At 48.8% G+C, this 19,919-nt stretch overlaps 1 long non-coding RNA gene across 1 annotated transcript in view; it reads right to left on the bottom strand.

Annotated features, from left to right (window-relative positions):
• LOC141974335 (uncharacterized) overlaps nucleotides 1–19,919 on the bottom strand; it is a 75,919-nt gene that overhangs the window by 39,704 nt on the left and 16,296 nt on the right. The window contains exon 2 of the long non-coding RNA XR_012635734.1: nucleotides 2,083–2,158. This is a non-coding gene — a long non-coding RNA (uncharacterized LOC141974335). The remainder of the gene's footprint in view (nucleotides 1–2,082; nucleotides 2,159–19,919) is intronic.

Raw genomic sequence — 19,919 nt, 5'->3', positions numbered from 1 at the left:
AAGAACATGGCCTGGGGGATCTGTCATGGAGTCCCCGGGCAATGCTCTGGAACTGCTCCCTACGAAGCCAGGCAGGACTCTGGGGAAGTCTCCTCTCTGGGAGCAGCCTGTCTGCAGGGCAAGAAGCTCACACGGCTTCCACCTTCCTGGGTCTGATCTCGGAGCATTCAGCATCCTCTGCCCCTCCGTGCACTTCCCACAGCGAGTCCATCCAGGTGGGGTCCTGGGGAAGCCAGAGGGTCCTGCCCCCCAACTTCGCAGTCAGACGTGACTCTTAGCCAGCCGGTAAAACAGAGGTTTATTAGACGACAGGAACATGGTCTAAAACAGAGCCTGTAGGTACAGAGAACAGGACCCCTCAGCTGTGTCCTTTTTTGACCCCGGGGGGGGGGGCGGAGTGAGCCAGACAACCATGTCTGCACTTCACTCCACATCCCCAGCCAGCCCCAAACTGAAACTCTCTCCAGCCCCTCCTCCTCTGGGCTTTGTTCCTTTCCCGGGCCAGGAGGGCACTGGATTCCTTTGTTCTCCAACCCTTTAGCTCTCACCTTGCAGGGGGGAAGGGCCAGGTCATCAGTTGCCAGGAAACAGGGTGTTGGCCATTCTCTGTGTCCAGACCCCTGCACACACCTGCCCTCTAGGGCTCTGCAACGATCATACACCCTTATCTCACCACCTAGATACTTAAGAACTGCATAGGGGAAACTGAGGCACCCCCACAATATTCAGAGGAAACATTAAGAACAGTCCCACTTCGTCACAAGATCCACCTCTATTTACGAGAGAAAATAGAGTGGGCTCACCAATCAGAGTGAGCCAGTTCCAGAGCCGGTGTAAATCAGGGTAACTCCTGTGAAGTCAGTGGAGCTATGCTAATTTACACCAGGATCTAGCCCACTATTGCTACCCTTAGTCACCCATGTGACTCTTGTAATATTGGGCACCTCTCTGCCACGCAGATTCCTCTAGCACCGTCTGTGCATAGGGAATTTGTTCCTCCACAACCGACTGTAGAGTTAAGTATAATGAGGCAGATTAATACTAGACGTTTGCTGGCGTGTATAAGCCACCTAAATCTGCAGCTATGTTAGCTTCATAGTTAATAGCTTTGTGCCTTGAATTGCACCTAAAAAGACTGTGCACCACATGGGTGTGCTGGTAAATTAGCTTGGTAGTTAACTGCATTATCTCCTGAATTACACGTCAGGAAGGCTGGGCCACCTGCTGAAAATAAATTGTCCCATACACAGCTGCTGACAAAATGATTGAAATATATACCCTAGAGTGACAAGAACGCTTCACAAGGAAAGCCTAAGCTGTAAGGATAGACTGGGCCATTGTGACAAAGAAAAGAGTGTGAGCAGACCTCACAGAATAAAAATATATTTACAGGGGCATATCTGAGACTGTCAAAAACTCTATGATATTATGCAAAAAGAAAAGGAGTACTTGTGGCACCTTAGAGACTAACCAATTTATCTGAGCATAAGCTTTCGTGAGCTACAGCTCACTTCATCGGATGCATACTGTGGAAACTGGAAGATGATGTCTGTCTGTATCTGTACAAGTTTTTTCATGCAGTTGATAGATTTCCACTCCATACGGCTAAATGCAGTGCCTTGCATAATGACAGGTTTCAGAGTAACAGCCGTGTTAGTCTGTATTCGCAAGAAGAAAAGGAGTACTTGTGGCACCTTAGAGACTAACTAATTTATTTGAGCATAAGCTTTCGTGAGCTACAGCTCACTTCATCGGATGCATACTGTGGAAACACAGTATGATATTATGTTGTGCTGTCTGGGAAATAATAGGTACTCGTAATGAATGACAGAACAGTAAATCATGTATGCAAAAGGGCAGAGTTAAGGTTACACAGGCAAGGTTAACTTTTGGCTTTTCCTGATTTTTAAGTGCTTGACTATACAACCTTAGTGTAATTTTCTGAGGGACTCTCTTGTGCCTTGGGCCTAGGAAATTCATACAACTGTGAAACCTTTGAATTTTGAACTGGCAAAAGCATATAGGTACAGCCACATGTGCACACACACGTACATACATGTATGCACATACACATGTACTCACAGGGGAAGATCTTATCCATTGGTGTTCCCTTGTGGAAAGCCAGGCAGTTCCTCCCATCTTGCTGCTACTCCTGACCCTGCAAAATATCACCAGTCCCTGCTGGTTGGTCTATAGTGAAATGTCCATAAACCTCATATCAGCCAAACATAGAGACAGCCTAAGGACAATTAATATTCTGCACTAAGGAGCATATTTCCTAGATCTTCTAGTCTCACCTGGCATTGGTGAACATGAACTGAAATAAAACTGGACTGAACCTGAGTGGCAGAGGAGAGCAGAAAAGTGCATAACAAGAAAGGCAACGAAACCTCTACCTCTCCTATGGTTTGAGTGCTTCATGGCTCTGTCCGTTGCGCTCTTCGGTCTCCACTGTTCTTTCCCTTCAGCTGCCTAAGCGTTGCTTCAGACAGGGGCATCCCTTCCTTGTGGCTGATGTCTGGCTCTGCAGCTCAGTTCATCCATTTTACAATCTCTCCGTCTTCCTGGACTCAATTCCTGGTTGCATCCTGCCCTCCTTCTGGGTAAAATACTCCTCTGGTGCCCATCTCTGAATCACCTGTCATGCCCTTTACATGGTCCGTAAAGCACTGTGATGCCCCAAAAAGGTACAATGGACAAATGGCACCTTTGGACTCACCAGATTTGCTCCGTGGCTATATTCACAGTCAGATCCACTTACCTTGCTGAGAACTTCCTCCTCCTGCCAGCCCTGCAGAGAAGGCAGCTCTATGAGAGGGAACCGGAGTCTATTTGAGCTCTTGCTCTATCAAACAGAATTGTTAACAAGGTTCTGATTGTAGAATCATTCTTGCTAGCCCAGCCTGAACTAACCCAGCTTAACTCTCAGTCCCCAGGTTGCATTTGTAGGCTTGGCACTTTAGGAAAACCACCTATGAACTGACTAAGACAAAAACCACTCCCTGATTCCATAAGAACTAGGCATAGCCAGTCCAAGTCTTCATTTCCTCTGATTTGTTACTAATGAATCCTCTTTCCCTGTACCACCGAGCGGCTTGTTCACAAGCCGACCCTGACTTCAGAGAAGGCATTTATTAGTTACATACATTTGTCAATTCAGTTTCTGCCTCGAGGCTGCTTCCAAGCTGTTCACTTTGAGTGTTCACATTGTGATTTGTCACGTGATCTTGTTACTGCTCCCCCATCCGATGACTGGACATTATTAAATGGGAGAATGAAGAAGAAGAAACTTTCGTCCTGACTGTGCGACTGAATCCTGAGTTGGGTTAAAGGGGTATTACCACCAACACCTGCTGGGACCTGGATATTTGCAAACAACTCCTCCTATGATTCCACAGATAGCAGCAGAGCACACTCAGGGCTTTGCTGGCAGTGGTGTTAGTGAGGATGGTTTTCTGCCATCCTGTGCCCTCTAACATGACGTGTTAGTGTCCTCTGCAAAGCTAGGGGACTGGGCCCCATGCTTGATGAGGAGTGTCCTTTCCCATCCCCTGTGCATTTGCCCTCCCCACCTCCAGGACAGGGCCAGCCTCTCTCCTTCCCCTTCCACTGCCCCTACCGAAATGCTTCTTCATGCCTGAACCGGTCCTGTGAGTGCTGCCCTTTGATCTCCCAAGCAGGGATCCAGACTCCCGACCAACAGATCACTTTTCCCATGTTACATTTACCAACAAAGGTTTCCAGCTGGAAAAGCATCAAAAGAAGCACTATCTTCCAGCTGAGACTATTTGAGGGAAATGCCAGGATTGGGGCTGGTGAAAGGCTGGTGCCGGGGATAGCTTTGGGATACAGGCAGCCATGGGAGACTATGCCTTCTTCCAGCAATGGAGCAGCCTTCTGCTCTACAAGCATCAGTGTGGAATGTGCCATGTGCCTATGAGTGACAGATCAGTGGCAGGCACATGGAGCTGCCCCCAGGCAGGGGATCAGGGAATGCTGGAAGGGGTCAAGGAGTCTGTCAAGGCAGCAGGCAGGGCGTGGACAGTTGCAGGGAGCAGCAGGCTGGGAGCAGCAGCAGGCAATGGGTGGTTAATCAGCTGTCTTCTTCCATGACTGAACTCGGTATTTGCAGCAAAGAGCTCCAGAGAAAAGCAATCCCCTCTCTCATGAAAGAAACATCAGTGCTAATTGAATCAGGATCCATCCCGGCAGCATGTGACATGGCACCACGCCTCATTCATATTTCATCCTGCACTCCACTTCAACAAAACCAGCCCAGGGAGTCAGAGTGATGGGGGATCCTCTGCCTCGGGGTCTGGGGCAGGGCCAGATAAGGGAGCTGCATGTGAATGCGAGCCAGACCCTCAGACAGAGGGGAGAGATGGGGGAGCACAGCCCAGGGCAGTGGAATCTGATTGCCTGGATTGTGTTTTGTGCAAACATAAGAGGTTTCTTAACGGCTTGTGCCTCTCTGCCCTCACCGTCCCCGACCCTTTCCACTGACGGCCCCTGAAAGATTTCTCAGCAGGTTGCTGTGAGTCAGCAGCACATCACTGCCTCCCATAGCAAACAACACAGCCCCTCTTCCTGCCACCCCCCTCACCCTCAGCGTCTCCCAGCTAGCAATGGCTCCAACAGCCCAGACTAGAGCTGGGAGAGGGGAAATGCCACGAGCATGATAGGTTCTATAGCATAGGGCTTCATGAGTTCCTTGCATTGGTCTTCACCGCAGAGGATGTGGGGGAGACACAGCTGAAGTACTGTCCTGCCCTGGTGTGTCAGTAGAAGAGGTTTGGGAACAAGCCTCTGTATCAGACGACTGGAAGGCAGCTAAAGTAACACCCTTTTAAAAAAAAGGCTCGAGGGGCGAGCCTGGCAATTACAGGCTGTTAATCCTAATTTCAGGCAAATTGGTAAAAAACTATAGTAAAGAATAGAATTATCAGACAGATAGATGAACACTATTTAGTGGGGAAGAGTCAACATGGCTTTTGTAAAGGGAAATCATGCCTCTCCAATCTACTAGAATTCTTTGAGTGGGTCGACAAGCATGTGGATAAGGGTGATCCAGCTGATATAGGGTACTCGGATTTTCAGAAAGCCTTTCACAAGGTCCTTCACCAGAGGCTCTTAAGGAAACTAAGCAGTGATGGGATAAGAGGGAAGGTCCTCACATGGATCAGTAACTGGTTAAATGATAGAAACAAAGGGTAGGAATAAATGGTCAGTTTTCACAATGGAGAGAGGTAAGCAGGAGGGTCCCATGAGGATCTGTACTGGGATGTGTGCTGTTCAACATATTCATTAATGATCTGGAGAAGGGAATGAACAGTGAGGCGGCAAAGTTTGCAGAGGACACAAAATTATTCAAGATTGCAGTCAACTTTGGCCTTAGCTCAGAGTTACAAAGGAATCTCACAAAACTGGGTGACTGGGCAACAAAATGGCAGATGAAATTAAATATTGATAAGTGCGAAGTAATGCACATTGGAAAAAATAATCTCAACTACACATATATAAAGATGGGTTTTAAATGAGCTGTCACAACTCAAGAAAGAGATCTTGGAGTCATCGTGGATAGTTCTTTGAAAACTTAAGCTCAATGCTCAGCAGCTGTCAAAAAAACTAACAGAATGTTAGGAAACACTAGGAAAGGGATAGAAAATAAAACAGAAAATATCATAATGTCACTATATAAATGCCTGGTACACCTACACTATGTTGCATACCGTGTCCAGTTCTGGTCACCCCATCTCAAAAAGCATGTAGTGGAACTGGAAAAGGTTCAAAGAAGGGCAGCAAAGATGATCAAAGGTATAGAATGGCTGCCACACAAGGAGAGACTAAAAAGACCAAGACTGTTCAGCTTAGAAGAGAGATGGGTAAGAGGGGATATGAAAAAGATCTATAAAAGCAGACTGGTGTGGAGAAAGTGAAGTTAAAGCTTTGTGAGAAATGGCCCTGTGACATGTCAGCAACGCTCTTCCACAGGCCAGGCTTCCTGCTGGAGGGCTGACAGGTTAATTATCCCAAGGTCCTCGCTGAGATATGGGCAATTAAGAGTCGATCGCGCTCCATGGCCTGTCTTACTGGGCTACATGGCTGTGACTCTGGAGCAGTACAGAGTTAGTGTGATGAAGAGGACAACTGAGGTTTCTTAAAGGCCCAGCTGCAGGCTAAGGTGACAGTGAAAGATCAGTGGAGAGGCAGAAGCTGGTCCCAGCTCAACTACCATACCTGGATTCCTGTCACACCAGGCTAAAACCAGAGTGGAGATACTTCCAATTTATGAGTGGTGTAAATGTGATCAGGATCTGGCCCACAGAGTGGGAACATTCCTTCCTGTGGGGGGCTTCTAGCTGGTGTGGGAAGCACCTTTACTGGGCCCTGACTGGAGACTCCGTTACAAGTGGCTCTCTCCCCTTCTGACATGCCATAGAGGTACTAAACACTGAGGTGACTGTGCAGACCTGGTGAAAAGGACCCTTTGATCGGGGGGTTCCCAGCTGCTCCAGCCCCAGTGTCTCCATGCTGGAGGTGCTGTCCACAATGGTGTAGGAGCCCCAGCTGTGCGGGGAGCTCCCAGCGACTCCAGCCTCAGCTTCTTGTAGGAGGGGGCTGTCACAAATATAAAGGGAAGAGTAAACCCCTTTAAAATCCCTCCTGGCCAGAGGAAAAATCCTCTCACCTGTAAAGGGTTAAGAAGCTAAAGGTAACCTCGCTGGCACCTGACCAATGAGGAGACAAGATACTTTCAAAAGCTGGGAGGAGGGAGAGAAACAAAGGGCCTGTGTCTGTCTGTATGCTGCTTTTGCCGGGGACAGAACAGGAATGGAGTCTTAGAACTTTTAGTAAGTAATCTAGCTAGGTATGTGTTAGATTATGATTTCTTTAAATGGCTGAGAAAAGAGCTGTGCTGAATAGAATGACTATCCCTGTCTGTGTGTCTTTTTTGTAACTTAAGGTTTTGCCTAGAGGGATTCTCTATGTTTTGAATCTAATTACCCTGTAAGGTATTTACCATTCTAATTTTACAGAGGTGATTCCTTTACTTCTATTAAAAGTCTTCTTGTAAGAAAAGTGAATGTTTTTTCACTGTTCTAAGATCCAAGGGTTTGGGTCTGTGGTCACCTATGCAAATTGGTGAGGATTTTTACCAAACCTTCCCCAGGAAGTGGGGTGCAAGGGTTGGCAAGATTTTGGGGGGAAAGACGTGTCCAAACTATGTTTCCCAGTAAACCCAGTTAAAGTTTGGTGGTGGCAGTGGATCCAGGGGCAAAGGAATAAATTAATTTGTACCTTGGGGAAGTTTTAACCTAAGCTGGTGAAAGTAAGCTTAGGAGGTTTTCATGCAGGTCCCCACTTCTGTACCCTAGAGTTCAGAGTGGGGAAGGAACCTTGACATGGTGGCAAAGTGGTGGGATTAACCTGAAATCATTTTGAGATCAATTTGAGATTTTTTGAACCAGAAATACAGATTTTAAAAAGGAAATTTTTTTTTCCTTTGGGGCTGCTGGAAAGGAGGTCCAACTGAAAGCAGCTAGTTTTTTCTCTGCTTTGGGGGCAGAGCAAAGACAAAAGGGGATTATCTTTGTGAATTGCATGTTTTCTTTGCCTGGAGGCAGGGTACTTAACCTCCTGCAGGGAAATTCACAGTCTTCGCAAACCAGAATTTTTTTCCCCCTAAAAGTAAATAGGGGGGTGTTCTACCCATTTGCCTGGAGACAAAAGTGGCAGGGTTTTTTTTTTAGGATTTTGATTTTTTTTTTTTTTACAAGGAGCACAGGTTTGAAAAGGAATTTTTTTTCCTTTGGGCTGCTGGTAAGCAGGTTTCCAAGTAGTTGGAGGTTTTTGCTTTGATTTGGGGCCAGAGCAGAGACAAAGGGAATTGTCTTTTTCTGTAGGCTGACAATCACTACCAGAGAATAGGTATCCTATTCCAGCACAGCAAAATTTTACAAGCCAAGTTTTGTTTGTTTTATTTCTAACCCTCGGGTGTAAAGTTAGTTAAAAACAGAGAGGTAAAGATGTCAGACACCAAGGCACTACACAAATTGGAGTTAGCCAAACTGGAGACAATGAAAGAAGCCGAAAAAGCTCGAGAAGCTGCTCACAGGAGAGAAATGGAGGCAAAGGACAAAGAAAGGGAGGCAGCGAAAGAGGTAGAACAACACCAAGCGGCTGCTCACAGGAGAGCTATGGAGGAGAGGAAGCATGTGGAGGAGGAGAAGGAAAAAGAGAGGAAGCATGAACTGGAGATGGAGAAGGTAAAGGCTCAGCAGAATATACCAACAAACCCTAGCAATCCTTCTCCAGGTACCACTTCCCATCCCAGAAAGTTCCCCACCTACAAAGCAGGTGATGATACGGAGGACTTCTTAGAAAACTTTGAAAGAGCCTGCCTTGGGTACAGCATCTCTACAGACCAATACATGGTAGAGCTGAGGCCGCAGCTCAGTGGACCCTTAGCTGAGGTGGCGGCTGAAATGCCTAAAGAACACATGAACAAGTATGAACTGTTTAAATCCAAGGCGAGAGTCAGAATGGGGATAACACCCGAGCATTCTCGTCGGAGGTTCAGAGCCCTAAGGTGGAAACCAGACGTGTCATTTACCCGACATGCCTACCACATTGTGAAACATTGGGATGCCTGGATATCAGGAGCAAGTGTTGAATCTCCAGTAAATTTGCCCTTCCTAATGCAAATGGAACAATTCTTAGAGGGTGTTCCTGAGGAAATAGAAAGATACATCCTAGATGGGAAGCCCAAAACTGTAATCGAGGCAGGAGAGATTGGAGCCAGATGGGTGGAGGTGGCAGAGAAGAAGAAAACTGGTTGCAGTTGGAGCAGAGACCAGAAGGGACAACCCCAGACCACACCCTATTACCGGGGGCCTCCCAAGGCCCCACCAAACTCCCAAAGAACCCTCCAGACACCTTATCGTCCCACCACCCCTTTCTCCAGCAAACCACCTTGCCCCAGTGACCCGTCAGCTGGACGATGTTTTAAATGTAACGAGCTGGGGCATGTAAAGGCCAACTGCCCCAAGAACCCCAACAGATAACAGTTCATTGCACCGGAATGACACCAGAGGTCCTCAGGCCCAGATACCCTTGGAGCGGAGGGAAACTGTGAGTGTGGGCGGGAAGAAGGTCACTGCGTGGAGGAACACTGGAGCACAAGTGTCAGCTATCCATGCTTCCTTAGTGAACCCCAATTTAATCAACCCAGAGATCCAAGTGATTCAACCCTTCAAGACAAACTCTTTCAATTTGCCTACAGCCAAGTTGCCTGTCCAGTACAAGGGCTGGTCAGGAACGTGGACTTTTGCAGTCTATGATGATTATCCCATCCCCATGCTGTTGGGGGAAGACTTGGCCAATCATGTGAAGCTAGCCAAGAGGGCAGGAATGGTCACCCACAGCCAGGCTAAACAAGCCATCACGCCTAGCTCTGTTCCGGAAACTTCTACCAGGACCCGGTCAGAGGTGATGGACCCGGACAGCAGGCCAATGTCTGCAACAGCAGTAGTGGATCCAGTCCCAGAGACCCAGACAGAACCAGTCCCAGAACCGGAACCAGCGGAACAACCAGCACCAGACCCATTGCCAGCACTGAATCCAGTACTTGCAACCTCAACACCAGAGGGCCCCACCGAACCTGAACCAGCAGCAGCCAATAACCCTACACCAGAGGCTCAGCCGGAGCCTGAACCCCAACATAGTGCCCCAGCGGAGAGCAGTTCACAGTCAACGGAAACAGCCCCATCCCCTACATCGCTTCCAGAGGGACCAAGCCTAGGTCCACAATCCAATCAGGAACTGATGTCTCCAGCATCAAGGGAACAGTTCCAGACCAAACAGGAAGCAGATGAAACCCTCCAGAGAGCTTGGACGGCAGCACGGAGCAACCCACCGCCTCTCAGCTCTTCTAATCGATCCAGGTTTTTTGTAGAAAGAGGACTTTTATACAAGGAAACTCTTTCTGGTGGACACCAGGAAGACAGGCATCCTCAGAGACAGTTGGTAGTTCCAACTAAATACCGGGCCAAGCTCTTGAGCTTAGCCCACGATCACCCTAGTGGTCATGCTGGGGTGAACAGGACCAAAGACTGTTTGGGGGGGTCAATCCACTGGGAGGGAATGGGCAAGGATGTTTCCACCTATGTCTGGTCTTGTGAAGTATGCCAAAGAGTGGGAAAACCCCAAGACCAGGTCAAAGCCCCTCTCCAGCCACTCCCCATCATTGAGGTTCCATTTCAGCGAGTAGCTGTGGGTATTCTGGGTCCTTTTCCGAAAAAGACACCCAGAGGAAAGCAGTACATACTGACTTTCATGGATTTTGCCACCCAATGGCTGGAAGCAGTAGCTCTAAGCAACACCAGGGCTAAAAGTGTGTGCCAGGCACTAGCAGACATTTTTGCCAGGGTAGGTTGGCCCTCCGACATCCTCACAGATGCGGGGACTAATTTCCTGGCAGGAACTATGGAAAACCTTTGGGAAGCTCATGGGGTAAATCACTTGGTTGCCACTCCTTACCACCATCAAACAAATGGCATGGTGGAGAAGTTTAATGGAACTTTGGGGGCCATGATACGTAAATTCGTAAATGAGCACTCCAATGATTGGGACCTAGTGTTGCAGCAGTTGCTCTTTGCCTACAGAGCTGTACCACATCCCAGTTTAGGGTTTTCCCCATTTGAACTTATATGGCCGTGAGATTAAGGGGCCATTACAGTTGGTGAAGCAGCAATGGGAGGGATTTACACCTTCTCCAGGAACTAACATTCTGGACTTTGTAACCAACCTACAAAACACCCTCCGAACCTCTTTAGCCCTTGCTAAAGAAAACTTACGGGATGCTCAAAAAGAGCAAAAAGCCTGGTATGATAAACATGCCAGAGAGCGTTCCTTCAAAGTAGGAGACCAGGTCATGGTCTTAAAGGCGCTCCAGGCCCATAAAATGGAAACATCATGGGAAGGGCCATTCATGGTCCAGGAGCGCCTGGGAGCTGTTAATTATCTCATAGCATTCCCCACCTCCAACCGAAAGCCTAAGGTGTACCATATTAATTCTCTAAAGCCCTTTTACTCCAGAGAATTAAAGGTTTGTCAGTTTACAGCCCAGGGAGGAGACGACGCTGAGTGGCCTGAAGGTGTCTACTACGAAGGGAAAAGTGCTGGGGGCGTGGAAGAGGTGAACCTCTCCATGACCCTTGGGCGTATGCAGCGACAGCAGATCGAGGAGCTGTGCACTAGCTACACGCCAACGTTCTCAGCCACCCCAGGACTGACTGAACGGGCATACCACTCCATTGACACAGGTAATGCTCACCCAATTAAAGTCCAACCTTACCGGGTGTCTCCTCAAGCTAAAACTGCTATAGAACGGGAGATCCAGGATATGTTACAGATGGGTCTAATCTGCCCCTCTGGAAGTGCATGGGCATCTCCAGTGGTTCTAGTTCCCAAACCAGATGGGGAGATACGTTTTTGCATGGACTACCGTAAGCTAAATGCTGTAACTCGCCCAGACAACTATCCAATGCCACGCACAGATGAACTATTAGAGAAACTGGGACAGGCCCAGTTCATCTCTACCTTGGACTTAACCAAGGGGCACTGGCAGGTACCGCTAAATGAATCCGCCAAGGAAAGGTCAGCCTTCACCACCCATCTCGGGCTGTATGAATTTAATGTACTCCCTTTCGGGCTGCGGAATGCACCCGCCACCTTCCAAAGACTTGTAGATGGTCTCCTAGCGGGATTAGGAGAATATGCAGTCGCCTACCTTGACGATGTGGCCATATTTTTGGATTCCTGGGCAGAACACCTGGAACATCTACAAAAAGTCCTTGAGCGCATAAGGGAGGCAGGACTAACTGTTAAGGCTAAGAAGTGTCAAATAGGCCTAAACAGAGTGACTTACCTTGGACACCAGGTGGGTCAAGGAACTATCAGCCCCCTACAGGCCAAAGTGGATGCTATCCAAAAGTGGCCTGTCCCAAAGTCAAAGAAACAGGTTCAATCCTTCTTAGGCTTGGCCGGTTATTACAGGCGATTTGTACCTCAATACAGCCAAATCGCCGCCCCACTGACAGACCTAACCAAAAAGAAACAGCCAAATGCCATTCAGTGGGCCAAAGAGTGTGAGAAGGCCTTTAACCAGCTTAAAGCGACACTCGTGTCTGACCCTGTGCTAAGGGCCCCGGACTTTGACAAACCGTTCCTAGTAACCACAGATGCGTCCAAGCATGGTGTGGGAGCAGTTTTAATGCAGAAAGGACCTGATCAAGAATTCCACCCTGTAGTGTTTCTCAGCAAGAAGCTGTCTGAGGGGGAAAGCAACTGGTCAGTCAGTGAAAAAGAATGTTACGCCATTGTCTACGCCCATATGTTTGGGGACAGCGTTTCCACCTGCAAACCGACCATGCTGCGCTACAGTGGCTTCATACCACCATGGGAAATAACAAAAAACTTATTCGGTGGAGTTTAGCTCTCCAAGATTTTGATTTCAACATCCAACACATCTCAGGAGCTTCTAACAAAGTGGCTGATGCACTCTCTCGTGAAAGTTTCCCAGAATCAACTGATTAAAATCGTCCTTGAGATGTGGAAAATATTGTTAGTCTTTATGTACTTGGTAGTATATTTAGAGGTGCATGTGTCTTATTAACTCTGTTTTTCCTAGAGCTCCAGGAAGAAATACCAGCCAGCGTTTCACCCTAGCTGAGATTTGGGGGGGCGTGTCATAAATATAAAGGGAAGAGTAAACCCCTTTAAAATCCCTCCTGGCCAGAGGAAAAATCCTCTCACCTGTAAAGGGTTAAGAAGCTAAAGGTAACCTCGCTGGCACCTGACCAAAATGACCAATGAGGAGACAAGATACTTTCAAAAGCTGGGAGGAGGGAGAGAAACAAAGGGTCTGTGTCTGTCTGTATGCTGCTTTTGCCGGGGATAGAACAGGAATGGAGTCTTAGAACTTGTAGTAAGTAATCTAGCTAGGTATGTGTTAGATTATGATTTCTTTAAATGGCTGAGAAAAGAACTGTGCTGAATAGAATGACTATTCCTGTCTGTGTGTCTTTTTTTGTAACTTAAGGTTTTGCCTAGAGGGATTCTCTATGTTTTGAATCTAATTACCCTGTAAGGTATCTACCATCCTGATTTTACAGAGATGATTCCTTTACTTCTATTAAAAGTCTTCTTGTAAGAAAAGTGAATGTTTTTTCACTGTTCTAAGATCCAAGGGTTTGGGTCTGTGGTCACCTATGCAAATTGGTGAGGATTTTTACCAAACCTTCCCCAGGAAGTGGGGTGCAAGAGTTGGCAGGATTTTGGGGGGAAAGACGTGTCCAAACTACGTTTCCCAGTAAACCCAGTTAAAGTTTGGTGGTGGCAGTGGATCCAGGGACAAAGGAATAAATTAATTTGTACCTTGGGGAAGTTTTAACCTAAACTGCTGAAAGTAAGCTTAGGAGGTTTTCATGCAGGTCCCCACATCTGTACCCTAGAGTTCAGAGTGGGGAAGGAACCTTGACAGGGGCGTTGCAGGGAATGGGGGGTGGGTGGGATAGGGTGCTGGCACTCACAGTCACTCCTGGGGGAGTGCTGCAGGGACCGGTGGGGGAGCCCTTGCACTAGGGGATCAGACAGCTACTCCATTCCTTGCTCTCTGAGCTGTCATAGCAGCCCAATACCAGGCAGCCCTCTCTGCCCCCCTCCACACACCTGCCCAAAGCACTGCTGGGCTCTCCTTCATCCCCCTGAGCTGCTCACAGTGAGGATTCCTCTGGAGTGACTCCTGGCTGCGGGGCTCCCTCTCCAGCTGACCCACTTACACCCTGGAGGGACAGCCAGGGAGTGGAGCAGGGAGGATGTGCAGGGAAAAGGTGGCAAGCAAGCCACCTGCCCTTGCTTCTGGCACTCAGCTGCCACAACCCTTGTCCTATGCCCCCCTCCCCCCCACATCTATCCCAGGCAATCCGCACCCAAGCAGAACTCACCCCTGCTGCTCTAGCCACCTCCCCAGCCACCTCACACATTGCCCCTCTCATGCTCAGCTGCCCAGAGATTCACTCATCTGTCCCATCACCAACCCCCTGTACCCAGGGATCCCGTCACCTGTCCAGCAGGGTGGTCCCGCCTCCTGCTAGTGGGCAGTACAGGAGCCAATAGGCTCCCCCTCATCTTCCCAGGCACATGTGGTCCCATGGATGCGGGTGGGTAAGCTTGTTCCTTCCTGTCTGCTCTGCTCCTGAGAATCAGTGACTGGCTCTCGTGTGACCAGCGTCACGCATGGAGCCACACAGCTTGGCAGCTCTGCAGGGAGTGGGGTGGGCGTGCGGCCGTGGGGAACTCACAGCTGTGCCAGTCCTGGCCTCTTCCAGCAAGGGGCGCTGCAGGGAGCAGGACAGGAGGGCTGGCTGTGGGGAGAGTCCCAGCCTTTCCCAGTAAGACCGTACAGAGGGGAAGAACTATGCCAGGCTCAGCATCTCCAGCAGGGGGCACTGTAGGAAATTTCCCAGGAGCAAACCCTGGGTTGCTGTTAGGCGGAGCAGTGCACTGGGGTAGCAGGGGCTGGCTGGGAGGTGTGGTGGAACCAGACCCCATGGACTTTCACTCTCTGTCCAGCAATGATGCGCCGGGCAAGTCACAGGCAGGAAGGTGCCAGGATCCAGTCCCACCTTGTTGCTGCTAGGAACCAGTGAAGGGAGCTTGGAGGAGCTCACCTCATCCCCTTCTCTCATCTCCAGTGGGGGCTGGTTTCTGAGCCACGCTTACAGAGTGAGGTGCATGGAAAGGACTTGGCAGAGGATGAATAGTGAAGCTCCGTGAAGGGAGGAGAGGAGTCCAGGCACAATGATGAGTGAATTGGGAGACCCCGTGATCAGCTGCAATGCTCCCGGCCTGCCCCAGGCCTGGGCAGAGGAGCCATGTGGAGGGTTGGTGCCTGTCCCAGAGAAGGGGTCACGGAGCAAGAGGTATTGATCTGTTTGCATGTTTCCGTGACAATGTTTTCCTGCCTGGATAGCGTGAGGATTCTGTTCTCCTCTTGTCACCTCTGTGAAAGTGTCCATGACCATGATGGCATGCAGGGATCCCTGTGACTCAGATGGAGCCAGGCACGAAGACACATGGGGCCGGAGCTGCCGGTGGAAGCATGCTGAGCTGGACATCCCTGGCCCTGCTCCCATAACCATCAAAGATATTTCAGGGGGCTGGGCTAATGGTGAAGCAAGTTAAAAACTGATTGAAACTGACAAGCTTCTGGCCTCCCACAGGGCCGGGATTTAAAGAGCCAGCCCCCTCCCCCACTCGCAGTCTGCATGGCTGTGCATGCAGACAGCAGCTCACGCAATGGGGCTTGGCACAGCAGCACTGGGGACTTTCACACATCCCCGGAGCTCAGTGGCTATATGCCAGGGTTACAGTCAATACACAGGGGTCTGAACCATGTTAAACAAATGGGTGTAAAATCACAAACAGTTCAAACAGTGCCACGCTGCATGGCTGGGCGGGAGGGAGGGGTCTCTGTCACGATGGGCACGAGACAAGTCCCCACTGCAGGAGCTCTCGCTGGAGGCCCCACCTGAGATCAAGGCTCCTTCGTGCCTGGCACTAAAGTCAGAACAGACCCTACCCCAAAAAGCCGACATTCTGGTGCAAGCACAGGCTTGTCTGTGGAGCTGAGAGCCAAACACATCCCAGATGGAGGCCATCAAACTTCCAGTACACAGGAACAACCTCCGACCCCTGCAGAGCTGGGCAGGCGGGAGGCTCTGCAGCCGATGAGCAGCGCCAGCAGGCGTCCAGTCCCTGTAAGTGCTAATGTTACCCCCTGGGGAATGAGGCTGCTCTCTGGGATGTTATTAAACCAAGTTCTGTCCTTTGGGGAGCTGTCACAGGGAGGGTTTGCCCCCCTCTGGGCACAGGCAATGTCTCCCACACACTGCTTTGTCCAAACACCCTTGACATCTGCCACACCCAGTTCTTACAAGGACAGCTCCCATTAACCAAATGCTGCTAATAAATGCAGCAGTAAAGCAAATATAGACACAACATTCAAGGCTAACCACATTGGTGAACAATAGATGCCCGGATCCTCACACTCACTGTAATACAGAGCTGCACATATTTGTTCAGCCCCAAGGGTCCTCAGCCAGGTTTGTACTGACAACCCTTGGATCAGTAGCACACGCTTCTTCTGCCCTGATTGAGGGCAGCGTGCTGTTACCCTGTGTGTGGACCAACCCTGTAGTAGAATTGTGTCACTGCTGGCATGCCCCCTCGTGGCTGGGTGTGATATAGCAGGCTTTACTCCTCTAGCGCTCTCTGGCAATGGTCACCCACAGTGGCCCAGCTCAGCCCTCCAGTCAGGTCATGGCTTAGTTCCACACTCCTTGTGGGGTACCCCAGTTCTAAGTCCACATAAACCAATACCCAAGGTTCAGTCTCTTCAGCTCCTCTTCCTGATGGTTCTAAGACACAAGGGGCCTCGCTTGGGATCTTTAACGCAGGCCACTCAAAGAAACCTCCCCAGTACTTCTAGTCCCACTCAGCGCCCAGTACTTCACCAACCCCCATCCCTCAGCCTTGCCATGGCAAGAACCCCTCATCTGCCACTGTCAAGGTTCCTTCCCCACTCTGAACTCTAGGGTACAGATGTGGGGACCTGCATGAAAACCCCCTAAGCTTATTTTTACCAACTTAGGTTAAAACTTCCACAAGGTACGAACTATTTTCCTTTTTCCCTTGGACTTTATTGCTGCCACCACCAAGCATCTAACAGATATATAACCGGGAAAGAGCCTGCTTGGAAATGTCTTTCCCCCAAAATCCTCCCCAAACACTACACCCCCTTTCCTGAGGAAGGCTTGATAAAAATCCTCACCAATTTGCAGAGGTGAACATAGACCCAAACCCTTGGATCTTAGGAACAATGAAAATGAAATCAGGTTCTTAAAAGAATAATTTTAATTAAAGAAAAAGTAAAAGAATCACCTCTGTAAAATCAGGATGGTAAATACCTTACAGGGTAATTAGATTCAAAACATACAGAATCCCTCTAGGCAAAACCTTAAGTTACAAAAAGACACAAAAACTGGAATCTACATTCCTTTCAGCACAGCTTATTTTCTCAGCCATTTAAACAAAACCGAATCTAATGCATATCTAGCTAGATTACTTACTAAGTTCTAAGACTCCATTCCTGTTCTGTTCCCGGCAAAAGCATCACACACACAAAGAGAACCTTTGTTTCTCCCCGCCCCCCACCCCCTCCAGCTTTGAATCATAGAATCATAGAATCATAGAATATCAGGGTTGGAAGGGACCCCAGAAGGTCATCTAGTCCAACCCCCTGCTCGAAGCAGGACCAATTCCCAGTTAAATCATCCCAGCCAGGGCTTTGTCAAGCCTGACCTTAAAAACCTCTAAGGAAGGAGATTCTACCACCTCCCTAGGTAACGCATTCCAGTGTTTCACCACCCTCTTAGTGAAAAAGTTTTTCCTAATATCCAATCTAAACCTCCCCCATTGCAACTTGAGACCATTACTCCTCGTTCTGTCATCTGCTACCATTGAGAACAGTCTAGAGCCATCCTCTTTGGAACCCCCTTTCAGGTAGTTGAAAGCAGCTATCAAATCCCCCCTCATTCTTCTCTTCTGCAGACTAAACAATCCCAGCTCCCTCAGCCTCTCCTCATAAGTCATGTGCTCTAGACCCCTAATCATTTTTGTTGCCCTTCGCTGGACTCTCTCCAATTTATCCACATCCTTCTTGTAGTGTGGGGCCCAAAACTGGACACAGTACTCCAGATGAGGCCTCACCAGTGTCGAATAGAGGGGAACGATCACATCCCTCGATCTGCTCGCTATGCCCCTACTTATACATCCCAAAATGCCATTGGCCTTCTTGGCAACAAGGGCACACTGTTGACTCATATCCAGCTTCTCGTCCACTGTCACCCCTAGGTCCTTTTCCGCAGAACTGCTGCCTAGCCATTCGGTCCCTAGTCTGTAGCGGTGCATTGGATTCTTCCATCCTAAGTGCAGGACCCTGCACTTATCCTTATTGAACCTCATCAGATTTCTTTTGGCCCCATCCTCCAATTTGTCTAGGTCCTTCTGTATCCTATCCCTCCCCTCCAGCGTATCTACCACTCCTCCCAGTTTAGTATCATCTGCAAATTTGCTGAGAGTGCAATCCACACCATCCTCCAGATCATTTATGAAGATATTGAACAAAACCGGCCCCAGGACCGACCCCTGGGGCACTCCACTTGACACCGGCTGCCAACTAGACATGGAGCCATTGATCACTACCCGTTGAGCCCGACAATCTAGCCAGCTTTCTACCCACCTTATAGTGCATTCATCTAGCCCATACTTCCTTAACTTGCTGACAAGAATACTGTGGGAGACCGTGTCAAAAGCTTTGCTAAAGTCAAGAAACAATACATCCACTGCTTTCCCTTCATCCACAGAACCAGTAATCTCATCATAAAAGGCGATTAGATTAGTCAGGCATGACCTTCCCTTGGTGAATCCATGCTGACTGTTCCTGATCACTTTCCTCTCATGTAAGTGCTTCAGGATTGATTCTTTGAGGACCTGCTCCATGATTTTTCCAGGGACTGAGGTGAGGCTGACTGGCCTGTAGTTCCCAGGATCCTCCTTCTTCCCTTTTTTAAAGATTGGCACTACATTAGCCTTTTTCCAGTCATCCGGGACTTCCCCCGTTCGCCACGAGTTTTCAAAGATAATGGCCAAGGGCTCTGCAATCACAGCCGCCAATTCCTTCAGCACTCTCGGATGTAACTCGTCCGGCCCCATGGACTTGTGCACGTCCAGCTTTTCTAAATAGTCCCTAACCACCTCTATCTCCACAGAGGGCCATTTGAAAGTATCTTGTCTCCTCATTGGTCATTTTTGTCAGGTGCCAGCGAGGTTATCCTAGCTTCTTAACCCTTTAGAGGTGAAAGGGTTTTTCCTCTGGCCAGGAGGGATTTTAAAGGTGTTTACCCTTCCGTTTATATTTATGACACGCCCCCCAAAATCACAGATAGGGTGAAACGCTGGCTGGTATTTCTTCCTGGAGCTCTAGGAGAAAACAGAGTTAATAAGACACATGCACCTCTAAATATACTACCAAGTACATAAAGACTAACAATATTTTCCACATCTCAAGGACGATTTTAATCAGTTGATTCTGGGAAACTTTCACAGGAGAGTGCATCAGCCACTTTGTTAGAAGCTCCTGAGATGTGTTGGATGTTGAAATCAAAATCTTGGAGAGCTAAACTCCACCGAATAAGTTTTTTGTTATTTCCTGTGGCGGTATGAAGCCACTGTAGCGCAGCATGGTCGGTTTGCAGGTGGAAACGCTGTCCCCAAACATATGGGCGTAGACAATGGCGTAACATTCTTTTTCACTGACTGACCAGTTGCTTTCCCTCTCAGACAGCTTCTTGCTGAGAAACACTACAGGGTGGAATTCTTGATCAGGTCCTTTCTGCATTAAAACTGCTCCCACACCATGCTTGAACGCATCTGTGGTTACTAGGAACGGTTTGTCAAAGTCCGGGGCCCTTAGTACAGGGTCAGACATGAGTGTCACTTTAAGCTGGTTAAAGGCCTTCTCACACTCTTCGGTCCACTGAATGGCATATGGCAGTTTCTTTTTGGTTAGGTCTGTCAGTGGGGCGACGATTTGGCTGTATTGAGGTACAAATCGCCTGTAATAACCGGCCAAGCCTAAGAAGGATTGAACCTGTTTCTTTGACTTTGGGACAGGCCACTTTTGGATAGCATCCACTTTGGCCTGTAGGGGGCTGATAGTTCCTTGACCCACCTGGTGTCCAAGGTAAGTCACTCTGTTTAGGCCTATTTGACACTTCTTAGCCTTAACAGTTAGT

The sequence above is a fragment of the Natator depressus genome, chromosome 18, assembly GCF_965152275.1.
Source record: "Natator depressus isolate rNatDep1 chromosome 18, rNatDep2.hap1, whole genome shotgun sequence".
Classification (NCBI taxonomy): Eukaryota; Metazoa; Chordata; order Testudines; family Cheloniidae; genus Natator; species Natator depressus.
This window is presented reverse-complemented; position numbering and strand designations above follow the sequence as displayed.